The following is a 7,987-nucleotide window of genomic DNA, read 5'->3' on the forward strand; positions in this document are numbered from 1 at the left end:
ATCTTTCTAGAAGTTTTTCTGGACATCCCCATCTATACATATATGAATACGCTGTTTCTATAATGGGAATGTTGTGTTCTATAACTTGGATTTTTTCTTTAACAGTAATTTATGGATGTATTGTCATATCAGAATCATGGTTAGGTCTAATGGTAGAACTTTCTTCTTAGAAAATGAAAAAGTACTTCATTTCTACTAGCTATCCTCTTAGATCTTAGTTTGATATTGGGGTAAAGTTAGCTTTGCTCAGCTGGTTCCATTTTTTTTTTTTTAAGATTTATTTATTTTAAAGCAAGAGAAAGTGCTCAAGTGGGGGGAGGGACAAAGGGAAAGGGGGAAGGAGACTCTCCAGCTGACTCTCCCCTGAGCGTGGAGCCTGACAGGGGGCTCGATCTCATGACCCTGAGATGACCTGAGCTCGAAACCAAGAGTCAGATGCTTAACTGGCTGAGCCACCCAGGCGCCCCATGACAGCATTTTTAAAACATTCTTTTGAGTCTTCCAGTGGTTTGGAGAATAGAATCTTCTCATTTGTTGGACCTAACCCCAAACTTGTATAAAAAATTGACTCATAGAAACCATAGGATGAGGACCAAAGATTTTTAAAAATCCAGTAGTTGTGTTACAGTAGTAATTCTTACCCTTTTTCAGGTCATTATTTTACTGACAATCTGATGAAAATCACAGACTCCTCAACTAAATGCACCTCATTTGTTATCATTTATGTAACAAATTACCCCAAAATTGGTAGCTTAAAATAACAAAATGTTTTTTCTCTCGGTTTGTGTGGGTCAGGAGTTGAGGAGCAGCTTAACCGGGTGGTTCTTCCTCAGGGTCTCACAAGGTTGCAGTAAAGACCGTGGCCGTGGTTGCAGTCAACTGAAGTCTTGACCGGGGCTGGAAGATTTCTTCCAAGGTGGCTCACTCACATGGCTGTTGGCAGGAGGCCTCCGTTCCTCACTGTGAGTGTCATCATGACATAGCACCTGGCTGCCCCCAGAGTCAGTATCCGAGAGAGAGAGAGAGGAGAAAGCTGGTTTCAGAGGTGACGCGCCGTCACTTCTGCCACATTTTATTTGTTGTAAGTCACTGAGTCCAGTGCACAATCAGGCAGAGGGAAGTTAAGTTCCACTTCTTGGAGGGGTATCAAATAATTGGTGTGTGTGTGTGTGTGTGTGTGTGTATTTAAGGTTTTATTTGGAAGTCTCTACACCAAATGTGGGGCTTGAACTTAGAACTCCCAAGATCAAGAGTTGCATGCTCGGGGCACCTGAGTGGCTCAGTCGGGTAAGCATCTGCCTTTAGCTTGGGTCATGATCCCAGAGTCCCAGGATCAAGCCCCGTGTTGGGCTTCCTGCTCAGTGGGGAGACTGCTTCTCCTTCTGCCCCTCAGCCAGATAGTGCTCTCTCTCTCTCTCTCTCAAATAAATAAAATATTTAAAGAAAAAAAAAAAGAGTAAAAGAGTTGCATGCTCTACTGACTGAGCCAACCAAGCACCCTGGTGGATAACCACCAGGTGTGCATACCTGCATTCTGCATCGGGGTTCAGAATGTTGATGGATTTTTTTGATTCATGCATGGACATCAGAGAATTGCAATTTTGTATCGTGGTTGGGTACTCTTCAAGCTTTAAGTCAGAAAGTGTTCTGAGCAATTCTAGATGCAGTTGTTTCTTAACAAATGTCTTTATTCATTCAGTGTTTATTTATTATACAAATATTGCCCCCATGTTATATTTTCTTCACAATGGAGTGAAAGTAGTCTTTTTAAAACATGAACTTACTCAAGTTTCTTCCTTGCTTTTATGCTCAATTACTTCAGTGGTTCTCATTACCCACAAGATATAAAATTTAAAATCCTTGCCATATCCTGCAAGTAGCATGACCCCTGGGCCAGGTTTGCCTGATAGAGTCCAGATTTGTGCCTATTAGCCCAGCATAATTATCGACAGCACTCTTTGACTGCCAAGATGACCCTGGATAAATATCAAAATGAATTGATGGGACAGTGTGAGATCCAGGATTGGGTGTGGGACCAGGATAGAAACAGCTATATTGGACAAAACAGACAGCTGACTAAGTTGAATTTGCAAAGTGGACTAGATAACCGCGATTTATCAACATTCGATTCCCTGATTCGATCACTATTTATGGAAGAGAATATCCTTGTAAAGAGACAGGATGTCTCTTTCTCTCCAATGATTCAGAAAAACAAAACAAAACATTTATATATAAATGTAGAGAGAATAATAAAGCACATAGGCAAAACGTAAACGAATAGTAAATTGGGAAAGGGTACATGGGACTTCTCCGAACTGTTCTTGGCAACTTCTCGTTGTTTGAAATGATATGAAAATGAAAACTTAAGAAACTAATATGTAAAAGGCTGGAAAAGCAAGTGCTCCAGTTTCGACCTTAAATGATATGTTTATCCAACCCACGACTCCTTACGTAGTCTGGTTCTGCTTGGCCCTCTGGTCTCCCGCTCTGCTCTCCACCTCAGTCAGTATCGTCAGCCGTTCTGCCCTTTATTCAGTGGCTGGAGCATGCCACGCTCCTTTGTGTCACATGCATGTGCATACCCATTGCTGGGTTTCTTTTCCCACTTCATCTAGTTAACTCCTATTCATCCTTCAAAACTCAGTTCAGGGATACACGGCTGGCTCAGTCAGTAGAGCATGCGACTCTTGATCTCGGAGTTCTGAGTTCAAACCCCATATTGGATGTAGAGATTACTTAAAAATAAAATCTTAAAAAAAAAAAAAAACCTCAATTCAATCAGTAATTCCCATAGGGAAACTTTCTCTAATCATTTAGACAAGATCAGGGGTCGGTGTTCTAGACACTCAGAGCATCTTGTACCATATATTTCCCTTTCTTCATATAGCACTTCATTCGTGATCAGATTTATTGAAGCTCCTGCGTGCTGGGCATCCTGCTAGCTATTGAGGACACCAAGGTAAGCAAATATGGTCCTTGTCTTATAGAGCTTAGGGGCTAGTAGGAGACAGAATCTATGTAAAATTACAAGTGACAAGTGTTACAAAGAGGGTATATGAAGCTATGAGGCCACACTGGAGACCAGGAAAGACTTCTTGGAGAAGTGACAGAAGCAGTTAACTAGGAGAAGAAGCAGGGAGTATTGTTTCCAGGAAGAGGGAACAGCATATGCAAAGATCCTGGGGCCAGAGAGAGTGAGAAAAGGATGAGGGGCCAGTAGACACTCCCGTGTGGTGGGTGTTCATTGCGAGGTGTGACCAGTGAAGCAGGTGGGGGCCAGACTGCCAGAGTTTTTAAGATGTTACATCTTTATCCTACAAGCAATGGGAAAATGAAGTCCCTCAAGTATTTTTTAACAGAGAGGGATAGCGAGGAGGGATGATATGATCAGACAAAAATTTTGGAAACCTCTACTCTGGCTGTGGTGTGAAGAAAAGATGAGAGGTGAGCCAGAGGAGAAGCAGGTGGACCAGCCAGGAGGTTACTGGGGTGGTTTGGGAGATAGATGGTGTTGGTTCTGATCAGTGTGGTGTTGATGAAGTAGAAAGATACAACAGCAGGTGGTAATGGATTAGATACAAGGGGGAAAACAGTGAGATGGAGGGAAGCGTCAAGGGTGAGTCAGGTTTCTGGCTTACATAACTTGTTGGATGGTGTTACCATTTACCAAAATCGGAAACACCAGAAGAGGAGCAGGCCCGGGGAAAACTGATGAGTTTTTGATTTGTTAAGTATCAGATAAGATGTTTTTGAGTGCAAACAACAGAAAATGTAGTCCACTGTCTGAAATTGTAATGAGCTTACTATCTCACATAAAATCCGGCGAGAGGGCTGGTTGATTTAGCAGCTCATTGGCATCCTCAGATATCCAGTCTCTTCCCACGTTTTTGCTCTGCCTTCTTCAGCACACGGGTTAGCTCCCTTTTATGGTTAGAAGATGTCTAGAGACAGTAGGGTCCAGAGCCAGAAAGGGGACTTTCTCCACCTTGTCTCTTTCTATCTCTCTCTTTTTAAAAGATTTATTATTCAAGAGAGAGAGAGAGAGAGAGAGCATGAGTGGGGGGAGGGGCAGAGGGAGAGGGAGAAGCAGATTCCCTGCTGAGCAGGGAGCCCCTCATGTGGCTCGATCCTAGAACCCTGGGATCATGAGCTGAGCCAAAGGCAGATGCTTAACTGACTGAGCCACCCAGGTGCCCTCCTTTTCTGTCTCTTTAGGGGCTGAACACCTGTCCCAGAAGCAGATCTCTCTGTATCAGTCAGCGTGCTTAATGTTATATCTATAACAGTCTTGATGACCAAGTGGCTTAACATAATAAAAATTTATTTCCCACTCACATCACAGTTCCATGCAAGTTGGGTAGCTCTCTCTCGAGGATCTAGGATCCTTCTTTTACATGCTTCCATGATATTGGAGTCCAGTCCTTTTAGCCTTATGGGTGAGTAGAAGAGAGTGACGCAAGGATCTCACTTGAAATTTTAGGGCCAAGCTCCAAAGTGGCCACTCTTATTTCTGTCCACATTCCATTAGCCAAAACCAGTTCCCCACCGTGCCCTAACAGCATAAGAGGCTGAGAAATGTAGTCTTAGTCTGTGCCCCAAAGCAGGAGCCGGATTGGTCAGCATGCAGCCAGTCTGCTGTATCCTCACATTACCAGTGGCCAGAATTGGGTCAAATACCTTACTTCTACCACTGATAACAGGAATGGAATTCCTGTGATTGGCTTGTATTAATCATATCTGTGTGAGTCTAGATTTTCCTCCTATACTTCAATCATAACAACATATTGCAACAGATTGAATGCAGAAACAGTGATGCTGGAGCCATCTTTCAGCCCCAGAAGGGAGTTAACCACCCCCTTCATTGGATTTTTTTTATGAGATAAAAAAGTCATTATGGTTTAAACCAGTTGATTCACATTTTCTGTTACTTGCACAGAATGGACGTGGAAACCATATGACCCTCTCAATACATGCAGAAAAAAGCATTTGACAAAAATCTAACACTCTTAGCAAACTAGGAATAGAAGGAGATTTTTTCAGCCTTTTAAAGAACGTCTACAAAACACCTACAGCCAGCATCGTACTTAACGGTGAAAGACTGAATTATTTTTGCCTAAGATCAGAAGCATGGCAAGGATTTTCACTCTGACTACTTTTATCCAATATCATACTGGAAATCCTAACCAGTGTAATAAAGCAAAAAAAAAAAAAAAAAAAAAAAGTAAGACTAAAGGACAGAGTACCAGCAAGGAAGAAATGAGACGGCCTTTGTTTGCTGTTGACACATATGTAGAAAGTCCTTCAAAGCATACAAAAGGCTACTAGCATTAGTAAATTTAGCAAGATCACAGGATTCAGGATCAGTTTACCAAAGTGAATTGTATTTCTATGTATTAGCAATGAAGAATCCAAATAGAAATTCAGATAACCATCGTATTTATGTTAGCATCCAAAAATGTACATAGGAATCAGTTTATGGGAGATTGACAGTATAGGGGTGCCTGGTGGCTTAGTTGGTTAAGTGGCTGGCTCTTGATTTCTTGATTTCTGCTCAGGTAATGACCTCAGGGTCCTGGTATTGGGCCCTCTCCCCCCGCCTCTGCTGCCTGGTCTTGGGCTCCGTGCTCAACAGGGAGTCAGCTTCAAGGATTCTTTCTCTCCCTCTGCCCCTCTCCCCAACTCTCTAAAATAAATAAATAAATCTTAAAAAAAAAAGATATACAGTACATGTACATTGAAAACTACAAAACGTTATTGAGGGAAATTAAAACCTAAATGAATGGAGAAATATACCACGTACGTGGATTGGAAAGTGACATTTCTCCCCAGATTGGTCTATGGAGTCAAGGCAATCCCAGTCAAAATCTCAGCAAGCTTTTCTGTAGAAATTGACAAGCTGAATCTAAAATGTATGTGGAAATGCAAAGGATTTAGAATAGCCAAAACAGCTTTTTATTTTATTTATTTATTTATTTATTTATTTATTTATTTATTTATTTTTAAGATTGTATTTATTTGTCAGAGAGAGGGAGAGAGAGAGAAAGAGAGCACAAGCAGGGGTAGCCCCAGGCAAAGGAAAAGCAGGCTCCCAGCTGAGCAAGAAGCCCGGTGTAGGACTCGATCCCAGGACCCTGGGATCATGACCTGAACCGAAGGCAGACGCTTAGCTGACTGACCCAAAACAGCTTTCTCAAAGGTGAACAAATTTGGAGAACTTATACTACCTGATTTTAAGACTTAGTGTAAAACTATAGTGATCGAGGCAAGACATAGGAATCAGAAGAACAAAATTGAAAGTCCAGAAATAGACCCACACATAATTACATGGCCAATTGCTTTTCCACTACGGTGCCAAATTAATTCAATAAAGAAATAATGGTCTTTTTATTAAACGTGCTAGAATAACTGATACCTATATGGAAAGAGATGTGTTCAAGAGTCAAGATTTAATGAAATTCAATATTTTTACTAATTCATCAAATGCATTTTTAAAAAATTTCAGTATACTTAATATACAGCATTAAGCACATTCTTTTTTTTTTTTTTTTAAAGATTTTTTTATTTGAGAGAGAGAGAGATTGGGAAAATGAGTGGGAGAAGGGGCAGAGGGAGAAGCAGGCTCTCCGCTGAGCAGGGAGCCCAATGTGGGACTCGATCCAGGACCCTGGGATCATGACCTGAGCTGAAGGCAGACGCTCAACCGACGGAGCCACCCGGGCGTCCCCATCAAGCACCTTCTTAAGTGCAGCTCTTTTTTCTGTAAGTGCGTGATAGGGAAGAACGCAATGCCTATCGGTGCAGGATGGTGTCAGTGCCTTGATTCCCAGGAGCTACCCGCAGTTTTTATGAGCCATTGCTTTTGTGCCCACAGGCCAATGTGTCAACACAGTGAAAAATGCAAGTCACATTTCAGTATTGTTGCAAAAATAGCGTTGACCTTGCGGGACCCCCGAAAGATTCTGTGGAACACCCTCTGAGAACTGCTAGTCTAGAAAGAAGTAAAAAGAGAACAGAAGGAGGACTGAGACCAAGCCTTGGAGAAATCGAGTATTTGGTGGCCTGGTTGGAGGATGAACCGGAAGGGAAACACAGAAGGAATGACCTGGGAGATAGGAGAAAATCCAGAAAAGCGAAAGGTCAGGGAATGCTTTCAGATGGTGGATGGGGCCAATCATGTGGAATGCGGGTTAAGGTCCGCAAAGAGGAGAGATGAAGGAGGTCCACCGATTTAGGGACGTGGATGGGGAGTGTGTGAGGTGGGGAAGTGAAGCTGTTGGGGAGAGAGTCTTTGGGGGGGTTTGTCAAGGGTGAAAAGAGACAAAGAGCAGCTGAGGGATGGAGTCACAATTGCTCATTTACTCTCAGCGAATAGATGAATGAATGGGTGATGCATTGGATGTGGAGAATAGAGCAAAAGAAAATCCCAGGAGGGCACCTGGTTTAGAGCTTCCGGAACTAATCAAATAATGGTCTATTTCTTGAGATGGGAAACTCAGGACCAAGTTAGGTGGAACATACCTGTAGTTTGAGTTGAGGAGGCATTTCCCTAGGAAATTTTAATTTCCTTTTTAAAGATGTTGGTCTTTTTCCTTCTATACCTTGAAGCCCATTTACTATTTCTGTTGGTAAGAAGCATTGAGAGTTTCCAGGTCTTGGGTCATGCACTTTTTATCTTGTCCCCTTTTCCACTTAAAAGTTCACCTTAGTTAAAAAAAAAAAAAAATCGCTTTATGGGGCACCTGGGTGGCTCAGTCAGTTAAGTGTCTGCCTTCGGCTCAGGTCATGATCCCGGGGTCCTCAGGAGCCTGCTTCTCCCTCTGCCCCTCCCCCAGCTCATACTCTCTCTCCCACTCTGTCTCTCTCAAACAAATAAAAAAATTTTTTAAGATTTTTATTTTTACTTATTTGAGAGAGAAAGAGAACACAAGTTGGGGGGCAGGGAGCAGTGAGAGAGAGAGAGCAGACTCCTCCCTGAGCAGGGAGCCCG

The 7,987-nt window shown here is 42.4% G+C and overlaps 1 long non-coding RNA gene across 1 annotated transcript; it reads left to right on the plus strand.

Annotated features, from left to right (window-relative positions):
- Nucleotides 1-460: 460 nt before the first annotated feature.
- LOC103673801 lies at nt 461-5,221 on the plus strand. Its single transcript, XR_005835585.1, has 2 exons — nt 461-962; nt 2,888-5,221. It is a non-coding gene; the product is annotated as an uncharacterized LOC103673801 (long non-coding RNA).
- The last annotated feature ends 2,766 nt before the right edge of the window (nt 5,222-7,987 follow it).

Source organism: Ursus maritimus, unplaced genomic scaffold (genome assembly GCF_017311325.1).
Source record: "Ursus maritimus isolate PB19 unplaced genomic scaffold, ASM1731132v1 scaffold_19, whole genome shotgun sequence".
NCBI lineage: Eukaryota > Metazoa > Chordata > Mammalia > Carnivora > Ursidae > Ursus > Ursus maritimus.